This window comes from Streptopelia decaocto (assembly GCF_964273445.1).
Source record: "Streptopelia decaocto genome assembly, chromosome: 5".
NCBI lineage: Eukaryota > Metazoa > Chordata > Aves > Columbiformes > Columbidae > Streptopelia > Streptopelia decaocto.
The window spans coordinates 28,424,499-28,437,757 of NC_138659.1; positions in this window are offsets into that span (position 1 = coordinate 28,424,499).

Below are 13,259 nucleotides of genomic sequence, written 5' to 3' on the forward strand. Positions count from 1 at the left end.
AATTAACAAACAGCTATAATTACCTCTATTAAAAAAATAAAAGTACAAACAGATTTTAGCTTCCTTTCTCACCAGTTGTTTTTCATGTGCCAAAGGACACTTTGCAGAGGACAGGACAAAGCTTTCAAGTAGGCTTGCTCAGGCTGGTAAAGTCAACAGCAAGACAGAACCCAGATTTTGAATTGGGCCCCCATTAAAATTGCTCAAGGGGCAGCAACTTTCAACATTTTAATTTTTAAATTTTAATCTGGAGCAGTGGGATTAACTGAATGCAGTTTATTCTGAAAGAAAGGTCAATGTGAAGGAAATCAGGGCTAAGGCTTGCTCTGTTTTGCACCCCCATGCTTGTTGAATTAATATTTGCAGGAATTTTCAGTTTAGGGCTGTGGCAAACCCTGTCACTATTAGGAGCTAGTGTTTAAAAGCATTTTGTACCAAGTTAGATAAATAGAACAGGACACAGGATACTAAAAAGCAAGCTGAGAAAGGCATAAGAGAAGTTACCTGTGCATTGTAAACAAAGGAACTGATTATCTATTAAACTTTCCTTACTTGTATTCAAGCTGCATATATCTCCTATGTTTTTTCTTTTGCATTTTCAATAATGGATATAGAATAGTTTTTCACAATGTTTTTTGAAGAGATAGATGCCACTTAAACTACATAGGATGTGAGATTTAACTTTTGCAGTGTGTGAAGGTTGCTTGTGAGCGTATTTACCTTTTTGCTCTGAAAGATTTCCTTTAAACAGTCACACTGGAAAATACGTAAGGTTGAGAAATGCTGAAAGCTTTGTGATGTTTTGGAATCTTTAAATGCACTTGGTGGCTACCTGGGTTCTGTAGCAAAAGGCATTTAACTTTGTTCTTTATTTAGACTAATCTAGTTAATTTGATTTGCATTCCTTTTACGATTCACACTGCACTGTGCAGCACACATTAAACAAAATATTAACTGCAAATGCATTCTATCAAGCTCATTATTTCCAGCATATTTCTGCCTTTTTATTAGATCATATAGGAAATATTAGACGTGATTAACATGTATGGCAGACAGTACAACTAGGTATTTCATTGAGATACATATTAGAGTCCTCTCTGTTTAATGTCATATTGAAGTTTCCTGGATCACATGTGGACATTTTGTCTTATAAAATAATTTTAAATTTAGATAGAGACAAGAAATTAAACCTGAGTGTTCTGATATTCAGTTACAAAAAACAGTTACTTTGATTTTGATTTTTTAATTTGTGATTATAAACAGAACATTTTGAAATAAAACCCATTAAAATTAGAGTGGGGTAACAGTGTTAGAACTGTATTCCAGGGAAGTTTTTTTGGAAAGCTAATTCTGATAAAATTAGAACTGACCTTGTACTGTGTTGACAGAACTGAATATTCCAGAGGAATATGATTCCAGCTAAATTTCTCTGGCCAGGGCTACTAGTAATTAATGGAAGTTTTTGAAGTTCCCATCACAGAAGCGTGTGAACTGCTGAGAATTCAGATGCCAGAAAAAGAGATAAAGTATATACATTTCATCATTCAGCATGTGGAACATGGAATTTGATGCTGTTTGTTGGCTGACAAACTCAGTTCTCGGATTTTGAGAAAGTCAGAACTTTGTGGCAGGATTAAGCTGATATGCCTGACTGTGGAGTGATGAGCTTTGACTGACGCAGCAAGAGCCTGAATGACGTTCCCATGCACAGCAGAGGAAAAAATGCTAACATTTCTCTTCTCTTAGAGAATAGAGAGGAGAGAGACAGGGCAGTGGAGGAGAAGATGATACATAGACGTAGCATATGTTAGACATTTAAAAGAAAAATTGCTTACTGAAGTGCATAAAAGAACCATTAGTGGGTGTTTTTTAGTTTAAAATTCACTCATGTGGGGTGAAGCGATACTGTGGCAGAGTGGAGGTCAGGCCTTCGTTGTCACTGCTGCTAAATGCTTGGTAGCCCCAACTGCATGACAGGCCACAGGCAGAAACTTCACACCAACCCAGCAGTCTGGCTCAGAAGCAAAAAACGTTTCCCAGAAATTTACAGTCTGGCACTTCCTACTTGTTTGTACCAGCCTGCTCAATATCCAGGCTCCCTGCAAGCTACTTTTTGCTTTGGGATTCGCAGTAAGCAGATTGGAAGCAATGGAAAAATTCTCATTGATCTTAGAGGCCATCCGGACAGACCTTCCGGGAGTGCAAATGCTCCAAACACCAAGGTAGAGAAGTTAATGTGAGTTTGTCATACAGTGAGGTTGTTACAGAACTGTATATAAACAGTGCTTTAAAGTGTGGAGCAATAACCATTTAGTGAGTGAGATGAAATGGGGACATGTAAGTCACAGCAACATATTTCAGTAATTTGTTTATCTGAAAGCAAACAAATTGCTGTGAGTTCTGGCAATTACCATCAATTTACTGGCAATTATTAGCAATTTTTTTCTGTATTGGATTGAGGGATTCAATCTATTCTATATATTTCCTTGTTCTCTGTTCTTTGTTTTTATTTTATACCTCTGGGATAATTAGCAGACACACAGACGACAGAGAATGAAAATGCCCATTGACCTTAATAGCTCTTAGAAGCAGCAGTGATGAGTGGCACATTGGACAAAGGGGAGATTTGGAGCAATTAGGAGTCACATATTGAACTGAATGGCTCGGGGTTCTTTTGGTATCCTACGAAGAGAACTTCAACTGACTATAAAGTCCAAGTTACTAATTTTTTGCCCTTATTTTTTTTTTTTTTCTTAAATAATTGCAATTTACCAAATATAGCTATTAAGGAAAAAATAAGCAAATGGTGAAGCTCCAGTTATCGAAGGTTTCCAGTATCCCCTGGGGTATGTGTATAATGGGCAGTCTGCCCCATGTAATAGACACCTCGATCACTCTTGAACTTCTACCATACTAAAGCAAACACAAACCTAAACCAGAGCCATGTGTATACATAAAAGTCTAAACAGATTAGCTTACTCAGAGGCAGTGAATCGAACAACAAACAAACAGAAATTAGGATAAAGGAGATCAATACACAGCAACACAAGGGGAAAAGTTAGCATCTAAATCTCAGATTGCTGACAACTAGCAGATACATTGCTCTTTGAAAGGAGAAATAGCTGGTTCAGCACCTGGAATGAGAACATAGGCAAGAATGGCATTTACACTTCTGCAGCTGGCACAGCCATCCTATGAGAATGGATTACTGCATACTGATGAAAACAAACAGAAACCAGGCTCTGGGATTGAGTTGTGCTGCTGACTACTTTTCAACGAAAATTTAAGTCCATGAAGACTGCAAATATTACAGGTCCCACATTGCAGTGACACAGTATACAAACACTTAACCTGGTGCTGTGTTTAGATAGTCTTGATCAACTCCTGCTATCATGTTTTCAAAGGGAATTTTCTGAAGGGTAATAGACATGTGTGTACATGAGAGGCAATCAAACATACCAACATTTTAAAGGTAACAGATATTGCATTATGTATTCCCCTTGTGCCTTGAAAACAAAAGAAAGAAAAACAACAACCAACCAACCAACAACCCCCAGGTCTTACACTGCAGCTGATTTCCTTAACAGTCCTGGTGGTATTAACTTCTAAAACTTTAATTTTCCAGCCAAATACTGAGCATACCTGAGATCCCTTATTATGAACTTGATTATCCATGCTTGATTGACATAGTAACCATGGCACCTTTGTTGTGATGAGGAATTCAACTTAAAAAAAAAGAAAAAAAAAAAAGTAATTCTAATTTACAACTATATGGATTCATACAATGTGATAACAAAGAGGATACATGATGAAACCTGACAGGATGTTAAGCTTATTGCACAAGTGTGGACAGCTGAAAAGGCAAGAAATAATACAGTTGTCACTGGACTGTTTCACCTTAACAGGGTATAAACAAAAGCACTGTTGTTAATCGGTCCAACTCTTCAACTGCATAATCCTGGAGTATCAATGCTTGATGTGAAAACTGTAAAACTCCAGCATGCCGGGTGCATAAGACATACAACTGTGCAGCGGTCTGGTTTGGTCAATAAATTGTTTTGACGCTTGAAATCAGAACATACACATCTAGAATAAATACTTACATAATGTTTTACCTTTGTTGTGCCTTAATGTTGTTCTTTATTTTCTATAATAGAACATTTCTGCTGAAATGGCAATGAATTTTAGTGATACACAAAAGATACAGAATAGACATTGAAACTGTATGAAAAATGGCATAGCAGTAAGTGCTATACTTTTTTTTTTTTCTCCACAGCTATTCTATTATAGAAGGAATATTAAATCTACTATAACTCTTAAAAAGAAAACCCTAAACACTTCTTAAAGTATATGCTGTTAAAGAGTAACATATCTTTGAAGAACTGTATTTTCATTCTGGCAATGCTTACTTCAATCTCACCATTTATAAGAATAATTTATTTTTCAGTAGTATCTAGCCGTGTGTTTCTCTGATACCAAGTGTACAAACAGTCTGGCACAAGAATGATACTGAGATCATCTTTAAGGTAATGTCAGTGTGCTAGTCATAACTATTCATCCTTAATATTAGTCAGCTTATATTATTTTTATATATGCACAGGTATTTTTTCACGCTTTTTCACAATAACAAGGAAATTAATATTTTACTTTAGGTTCTGAATTAAAATACAAATGTAATGAGAGGTGCTTATAAAGCAGTTTTGAACCAGTCACACAGGTTTTTCCTTCAACAATTACCAGGTAGAGAACAGTACACAATGTGTAAGTCTTTTCTGTATAGTTTAGTCAAACCTAAAGGATTTTTCTTCCAGTCTTAGGACCCTTGGACTTCATATTTTTCTGCATACGGCTTCCTGACTAATTGGAGTAACATAAGCTTGCACTCCCTTGGATATTATTCACCGTCAGCTTTCTCTCCTGAATAAACTGATCTCTTGAAAACTTACTTATATAGCACACAGCAGGAGAAATAGAGGAGAAGCAATCACTGTCCAAAGAGAGGTGGAAAGAGGAGGCTGAATGAAAAATAGGTAGATATGAATCACACATGCCAGATGCTGAAGTAAAGCCTGTTTATCCCTAATAAGTTGGTGAAGTTGTGGAGAAGAGTTTATCCGTGTGAATATAGGATTCCTGTAGTATTGCCAAGGTCAGTGATAACGGATGGTGATCAGCTCAGCAAATGCTGGTTGTGCAAGACAAAGTTGCCTGGGGACTGCTTTAACCTGTGCACCCAATTTTTTCCGTGACTACAAAACATTTCAGAAATGAAAACGGACATAACGTGCCTATGTGGGCCATGTGTTCTTTGTTTCCTACTTTCCTAAGTAAGCCCTTGTTTCCCTCTATTTTATATTTTCTTTATGCCCTGGGTTCTTGAAGATGGATGTCTAATTGCAGCTTGAATGACAGATTGGGGTAGTGCCTTTCATTCACATTGCACAAACCTGCCAGATCCGCAGGGTGCAAGTGGGGGCAGAATAGAGCGCTTAGCTTTTAATGGATGGTTAAGAAGTAATGAAAGGAGAATCAGCTTATACCGGGGTGCCCTGTGGGCTACATTGTTTTCAAATAGCTTTTAGCTGGGACTTCTCTTTATAAGGTTATATATTGTTCAAGTGATTACCTCAAGAAACATGACTGTTTCGGATGCACCCTTTGGATACTACAACTGCAGCCACAACTCTAAACTGTGTTAAAAATACTTTGCATTGTATTGATAACGCTGAAACACACTACTGAGCTCAGTTTATGGTGAAAAGCATTCCTTCTTTCAGCAAAGAAAGTGGTTCAGATCTGATCCGCAAATGCACTGCGTGTGTCTGGCTTCCGGATAAACAGGTTAAGACTACAGCAGACATGGGGATTTATAGTGTACTTGGGGACTTGCAGTCCACCCTGAAGCGGTTATCCACTGCTCCCTTAAGGACATCAACCGTCCAAGACTTTTAAGACTTCTAAACTTGACACAAGCTGCATAAAATGCTTCTCTCTCAAAGTATCATTTCAGTTATGCAACACACACACATGAAATTATTTTACTGGACAAAGTGATCCATGGCAATTTGAAAGTATCCAGCTATTAAATTGAACAGTAACTTGAACTTAAAAACATTTCTGGTTTAAAAACGTGGTGTGCTGAGTTAAAACTGCGATGTTAAGAAAGATCATTCTCAGAAAGGGAAACTTTCACAGAAGAATCAGACTTTTGAGACAGATCCAGAACATTATTACAATCAATGGAAAGTCTGCTGTACAAACCAGGGAGCTTTTCCCTGTGGTTTCTGGGAAGGAGATTCCACTTACACTTGCCTCCATTAAGCAGGCAGGGTGGTCACCTTCTGGGCATTATAAACCTTTGAGATTCTTGGGAAGTTTCTAAGCAGACTCCTTAGAGTTTTTGAAGAGCAAAGGGACACATAGTGCCCATATTACACCTGCCCTGTCCTCCTTTGAGAAACAAGACCCCAGGGTGCAGAGATGTTTTGTTTTGCGGAGGTGAGATGTGTGTCAGTGTGCGTCTCTGTGTCCTTCAGAGTGTGTTTGCACATGGAATTCTTAACAACCATATAGGACCTTTGATATAGGTGGATAGTAAATGCTTACCAAGAGCTTCTTTTCTCCTGAGCATATGGAGTCCCCAAAATAGTGATGAAAACATTGTCTGAATAAAATAAGAAATATCAAAATGTTTATTCAAGGCAAAACTGAACAACTTTAATATTGTTGTTTTTAGTTATCACATTCCATTCTTTTAGTATTATCAACTCTCATCTCGCTCAGTTTCTTGTCCAGCCTAAATTTTGACTTCCAGAGTTGTTTACTGCCCTGAGAATTAAAGAAAAGGACATGGTCTACAATTCAGACCAGAAGACAAACTCTCATTCTAAGTCCTATCTCCTACAATGACCACCCTTCTTAAAACTGAGAAGCTAAAAATAGGGAACTTAAAGTTACCTGGTTCAGATGATGCTATTAACATATTTACCAAAACTATAATGGTCCAAATTCCACTAAAGCAAATAGAAGGAATCCTATTGACTTTGGGTCAAGTCCCAAACACGTTTGAGCCCAGTATTCAGGTAAGCATCTGAGCTCAATACAAGTGCTGTGCTTTTTGAGGATTGCCCAAACTGGGCGACATTTTATGCAAAGTATTTTGGATAGCCAAGGACTTAACCTGCTTCTGTCAGTCATAATTTCCTAGTCGCAAGTTTAATAATACTTTTTGCAACTGATTTTAGCTGTTATTAACAAAATCATTGCTTTAACACACTCAGAGGTGTACCCTGCCATTGACACTTGCTGAGTGCCTTAACCAAGTTCATCAAGACAAAGATCATTAAGTTTCAACATGTCTTTCCAGTTTTATTTTTATCCTCTGATGTGTTTAATGACAGGAAATTAAACTTTGAGTATCAAAAATATTTACAGTTCATATGCCAGCTATTATTTTGCAGTAGAGATTATGGAAATATGGAACAATAAACAGGGTGAAGACAGAACCGGAGCTGTTAGTTGTTTATTATACATATTCCTCTTCTACTGAGCATTCAAACAGCTGGTATACCTGACAAATAAAACATTTTAGAGATATATATATACACACATATGCGATACATGTATATAGGTACAGTGTTCTAGTTTTCTGTGTCTTGGCTAACGTTGCAGGTACTTTACTTCAGTAACTCAGTGTTTACACATGCACGCAAACACATACATATACACACACACCACACGCAGTTTTTCAAATGCCTCCTCTCTTCCTTCCACAAGAAGGTACATATTTTTCAATGACATTTCATTAAAAACATGCTTCCTTGGAAAGTGGTCAAGAATAGAGCCATGCTTCTGGTTGGCAGTAAAAGTGGTACAGCAGACACCATGCTGCAGCTAAAGAGCATCGCAATCTGCTTTACTACATCTGTGAGTAGTAGTCACAGGCTGTTCCCACGATAAATCACTCGCACTCCTTCCTTGACTTTTTATTTCCTATTTCTTTATTCTCTCTCATTTCAAAGTTTTTGGTCTATGTTCCTTTTACGAGTGGATAATAGTGGAGCAATGGGAAAAATAATGAGGTTATTAGGAAGACAATCTTTGACTGAGCTAGTTTCTTGGTTTTGCTTGGAAACTTGTTTTCCTAGAGTCTGGAACTGCAGTTAAAGTGAAGGAGACCTCATTAAAAATGAATTTTGGGTGACTCTCATTTGTTAGGAATAAGACCACAAAACAACTGACCTTCAGCATCTATTCAGGTCAGTAGATAAGCGTCAGAGTCATGCTTTTGAAAACACTGTTCAAATAAGCTTTACTAGGGCTCCAGTTTTTAGAATACATTTCCAATGATTAAGACTAACCAAAAAGAGTCAGCAGAGGGTTTTTAAAGATGTATTTTAGGCAGTGTAGCAAAAGTACATTCAGATGTCCCTTATGTTAGCATTTCTGAACAGGTATGAGAGTTCTACTTCAATTATTTATTCCTCTCGAAATCTAGCCTCTCTTTTTATTAAATATTAAAACATAAGAAATTTTTGAAAGACACTGTTTGCATTGATAATGGTGATTCTCTGAATTACTTTTAACTAACTTACTAAATCAAAGCTGAGTTTGAAAAAAGTGAGTTAAGCATCTTCTGGGAATGGGATTGTAACAGTGTTTTTCAAGGTTACTTTCTCTTCATTAAAAACTTTGTAAAATAATAATGAAGAGGAAACCATCTCATTAAGGAAAGAATAAGATCACTCGTCAATTTTACTGCTCTTCTCATCTAACTTTATATCGGTAGGAGCGTAGCAATGCCTTGCATTTCTTAAGAATTCTTTGCCCTATATTCACTGTAAACAGAGAGGAGCCATAATTATACTCCATTTGATCCATATCAAAGCTGCTGATCCATGTATCGATTTACATAAAGTAAAGCACATAAAACATTTTTGCTTTTCACCCTTACTTCACCACCTTCTAACGAAAGTTTTCCTTTGCAGACTTCATTTGAATATAAAAATCTCCCGTTGAAATTTGCGATGTTAAACAAACCATACCAGTCATTCAACTTTTTAATTAAGGATTCAGTGTTCCATCCCTTTTCAGACATTAAAATTCAGGTGCAGTCATTAATCTTTCTAAATGAATTCACCTGTGGCTAATACTGATGTATTTTCTATGAGGCTTGTCATGGACTGCATACTGCATGCATAACCACTCTACAGTTAATTACACAAGGGATTATCGTTAGTGTCATAAAGATAAAGCCTTGCTAGAAGCATTACAGACATTTTTTGAGCAATGACTTATTTCATTTTTGTTAACAGCTACCTAAGTATTTAAGAACAATAGAAGTTTGTTTATAACATGGAAGAGTGAATGGCAAAGTTCAGAGAACTCTCAAAATGAGAAATCATGTCCAGAGCAGCTGACCACCTCTTTCTTGTCTCCCCTGTGTTGGTTTCATACCCACTCTGCTGAGCAGCAAGAGATAAAATAATGCAAACACTATACTCCTTTTAAGATTCATATGTTGGAGTTCTATGTCAAGTATTCTTCTCTAAAAAAGATGAATAGCACAGCTTATGAGAACTGTAATATATAGCACTACACACAAGTCTGCCGAGGAAGAAAAAAGTTCAAAGGTTGTTAAGGAGCAAAACAATCTCTGAATAGCAAGCAGTGGAATTTACAGGAAAGTTCATGAAAACCATCGTGGTACCGTGTTCCAGCACACACAAGTTCAGAGAAAATAAGAGAGTAAACTGCATGGGCTTTTAGTACTCTAAAGTTCGAATTTATTCATTAGACATTATTGATTAGAAATACAATTCCATCTAAAACTGTTGTGTCTCATAGCAGACAACAAAGAGTTGGTAAAAGACTTGCCATCGTCAGCAAGACCCGAAAGCGTTTCCTATCACTGAGCTCAGAGGCAGCGCTCCTGTTCCAACCTGAGCAGGCTTGTCTGAGCCATCCAGAGAGATCTAATCAACACACAGCAAACATGAAATAAACATATGTAGTTAAAAACAAGAACAACAACTTTGTTTAAAAGATAATACAGTAGAGAAAAAGATTGGGTTTTCAAGCCCATCGCATCTGTTTTAAATTAACTTCAGTTGATTTATTCCTGGTTTACTCTATTAGAAGACAATCCCCAAGCTGTTCTTAAATTATTGAAGAATTTGAAATTATATTCATCAGTGTGAAACACAGAATAAGAACAACATCGTGAAAGGTTCAAAACAGAGAAAATGGTGAGGAAACCATCTTAAAAATAGTAACTAATGAAATAAAATTTAAAATTTCATTTTTATTTCCTAATATTTTTAGTAGAGAAGAGATGGATGGGGAAGACTAAAACTATATGTTATTTTTCTGGTGCAAATATTACATATATTCCAGTCAAGAATGCATGATTTTTAGTCTGAGTGTCATTTTAACACAAAATAAATAAATTAAAAAAAAAAATCAGAAGCCTGATGTAATGATTTAGGTGAGATTCACAGTGACCTTTCTTTTTAAATTTCCTGTAGTTTTGAACACTTGAAAGCTGGAGGGGCAGTGGAACAGAACCACCCACTTCAAAGCTTTTCTTCACACTTTGCTTTCCTGTCTGTTAAATCCCTAAGGGCTCGCTTCTATAAACAATAGCGGATAATTAGATTTATGCATGTAATTTGATTTAAATTGATTCTAGCAGTTATCCAGTGATGGTGCAGAAGCCATTGAGCCAGTCAGTGGACACGCATGCATCAGAAACTTCACAAATGACATGAAACACACAACCATCTCTTTCTACATATAGCTTTATAAGTGCCATTAAAAACAACCAACCAATCAAAACAAAACAACAAAACCCCTCCACCCTACCACCTGTGAATTAAGGCACTTTATTTATGTGAGAAACTTAAATTTAATTAAGTCTGGAGTTTTCGTCATGCACCCCTCCCTGATCCATCTACTTCATTCTGTTCTTCAATGTTACAGTATCAAAATTACATGGAAGATATTCAGATATCAGAAGCAAATCAATTATGAATTCACCAAACCTTTGTATTTTAGGGTGGGAGTCTCAGCTAGGATGGTTCTATGGAAACCAGCTGTGAAAAGTGTTAGGGTGAAGAGGGTGCAGTTTTTGCCAGGGTGGAAGAGCTGCTAGTAAATATCAAAGTTAATTTGGGAAGTAACTATTTTGTTGCCCAAGGTCAATTGTAATTACTAAAACATACCAAAGTATGGCTCTGTTTCTATGTCATCAGTGGAACAGATGTCATTTTCTATAGTAAAAATATGTCTTCAGTAGCCTTTAACCAAAAATATTGTGCATATTAAATTTTCATTAAAAATGAATGGAATATTCCTAAACTACATATTCACCATTATGGGAAAAATAATGAATTTCTCAAAGTACTTGTTTTTCTATTTTTCCTGTTTCTTTTTTCCCCATTTTCATTTCCACCCAAATATTTCCATTTGTTATGACAAGGTTTCTTTGCAATCTTGAAAGTTTTTATAAAACAAATATTACCTCATCAATGTTCTTTGCCTCTAGGAATTTGAATTCACCCATCAGCTCAAAAAAATACTTCTTTATTCAAAGATAAGTCCAAAGGGTAGGAAGCAATTTCTACTTTAGAAGATATATTGTTCGCTTGCCCTTCTTGATTTAATATGATAATGGTCACCACCAAAATATAGAGAAAACAAAAAACTCTCAGAACAAAAAAAAACCCCGAACTATGAGTTTTACTTTGTTTTCTGCTTGCTTTCTTGATTTTGGGGATAAAAACAAAACAACAACAATGAAAAGCAAACTATGTTCTAGTGAAAACTAAAGAAACTTCAAGCATTTTTAGTGTTTTATCCCTTCTCTTTTTGTTCTGGGGCAAAGCATCCAGAACAACTGTATTCTTTATGTTGCCCTGTGGCAGAAAGAACAGTAAAATATATTTTATTTCTTGTGAATATCTTAGGCATGCTGTAGGAAATAAATAGTGCTGTTGCAGTCTCTTATTTATTTAATTTTGGGAACGAATTTGGTGCTAATGAGGTTGGAGGGCTGATAGCGAAGTCTGGAGTCAGGCACAGCATGGGCAGGTGCTCTGAAAGCTTCTTCAAACAGCTCTGTCAGCAAGTGCACTTTAATCCTGCTTTGCAATATCCCTGCTTGCCATCAAAGTGCCAGTTCCTGCCAGGTGCTGAGTGCCCTCGGCTCTCACTGATGACAACAGCAGAAGAGCTTCACATGGTGAGCTCAGTGCTTGGCAGAATCAGGATCAGGGATTCAAACTCTGGTGCAGAGCTGGAAATTAATCCAAAAATGAACTTTGTCAAATACAGACATTTGTCCTAAGGACAAATATATCAGCTCTGAGAAATCATTCATTAGTAGTACAATCAGTACTGAGATCTAGGTGCTCCAGAGGTCAGCTCACTGCATTTAACAGTTATGACATTTGCTGTTATATGGATACCTAAATTATGTAAAATTTAAATATTAGAACACTTATCAACCATATGATAACTAACCATACCATATCTGTTGATAAAGCAGAGGAGCTAAACCATTTGCCTAAATATACTAAAGTAATGGATTTGAATTCTGTTAGAGTGTAAAAATGGAACATTTTTATGTGTACGCATTACACCGGTCAAAACTGCCACGACTCCTGGACAGTGAGTTTCCCATGCATAGGTTTGCAATTCAGCCTCAGAATCTCTTTTGAAAGATCATGTGAATCCCATGCTTTAAATAGCCAAAACATTTCTTCAGGCTTTCAGGTTTGGCCTGAGATATTAATTTTCCTTTAAATAGGTTTTTAGCTTTTGTTGTGGCCTTCTAGCCCCAATCTTGAACAGCGCTTTCCAAGCTCTTACAGGAGCTTCTGCTGTGCAGTAATTTCACAGTCCTGGGACTGAAGGCCCTGAAACCCTCACACTCATGCACACTCACTGCAGAAAGTGACCTGAGTTCCTATAGATTAGTTGATTGAGATGTCCAAGACAACATGAACCTTGGCTGAAGCATCTCACAAGTCCGGACAACTCTAAATCTCTTTATGAATTCTTTGATGCTTAATATATCCTCCATGCGATTTTTCCCTCCAAGGAGTTGCTAATAGACTCTCTCTTCTACCTGGCCTCTTACCATCACAAGACCTGTATTAATGGAATTTTTCCATCCACAATTTGTGAAAACTTGTGTCAGTTTCAATCAAATTTCAAGGTTTCAAAAAGGCAGGTAGTATAACTGCACTATCCTCATT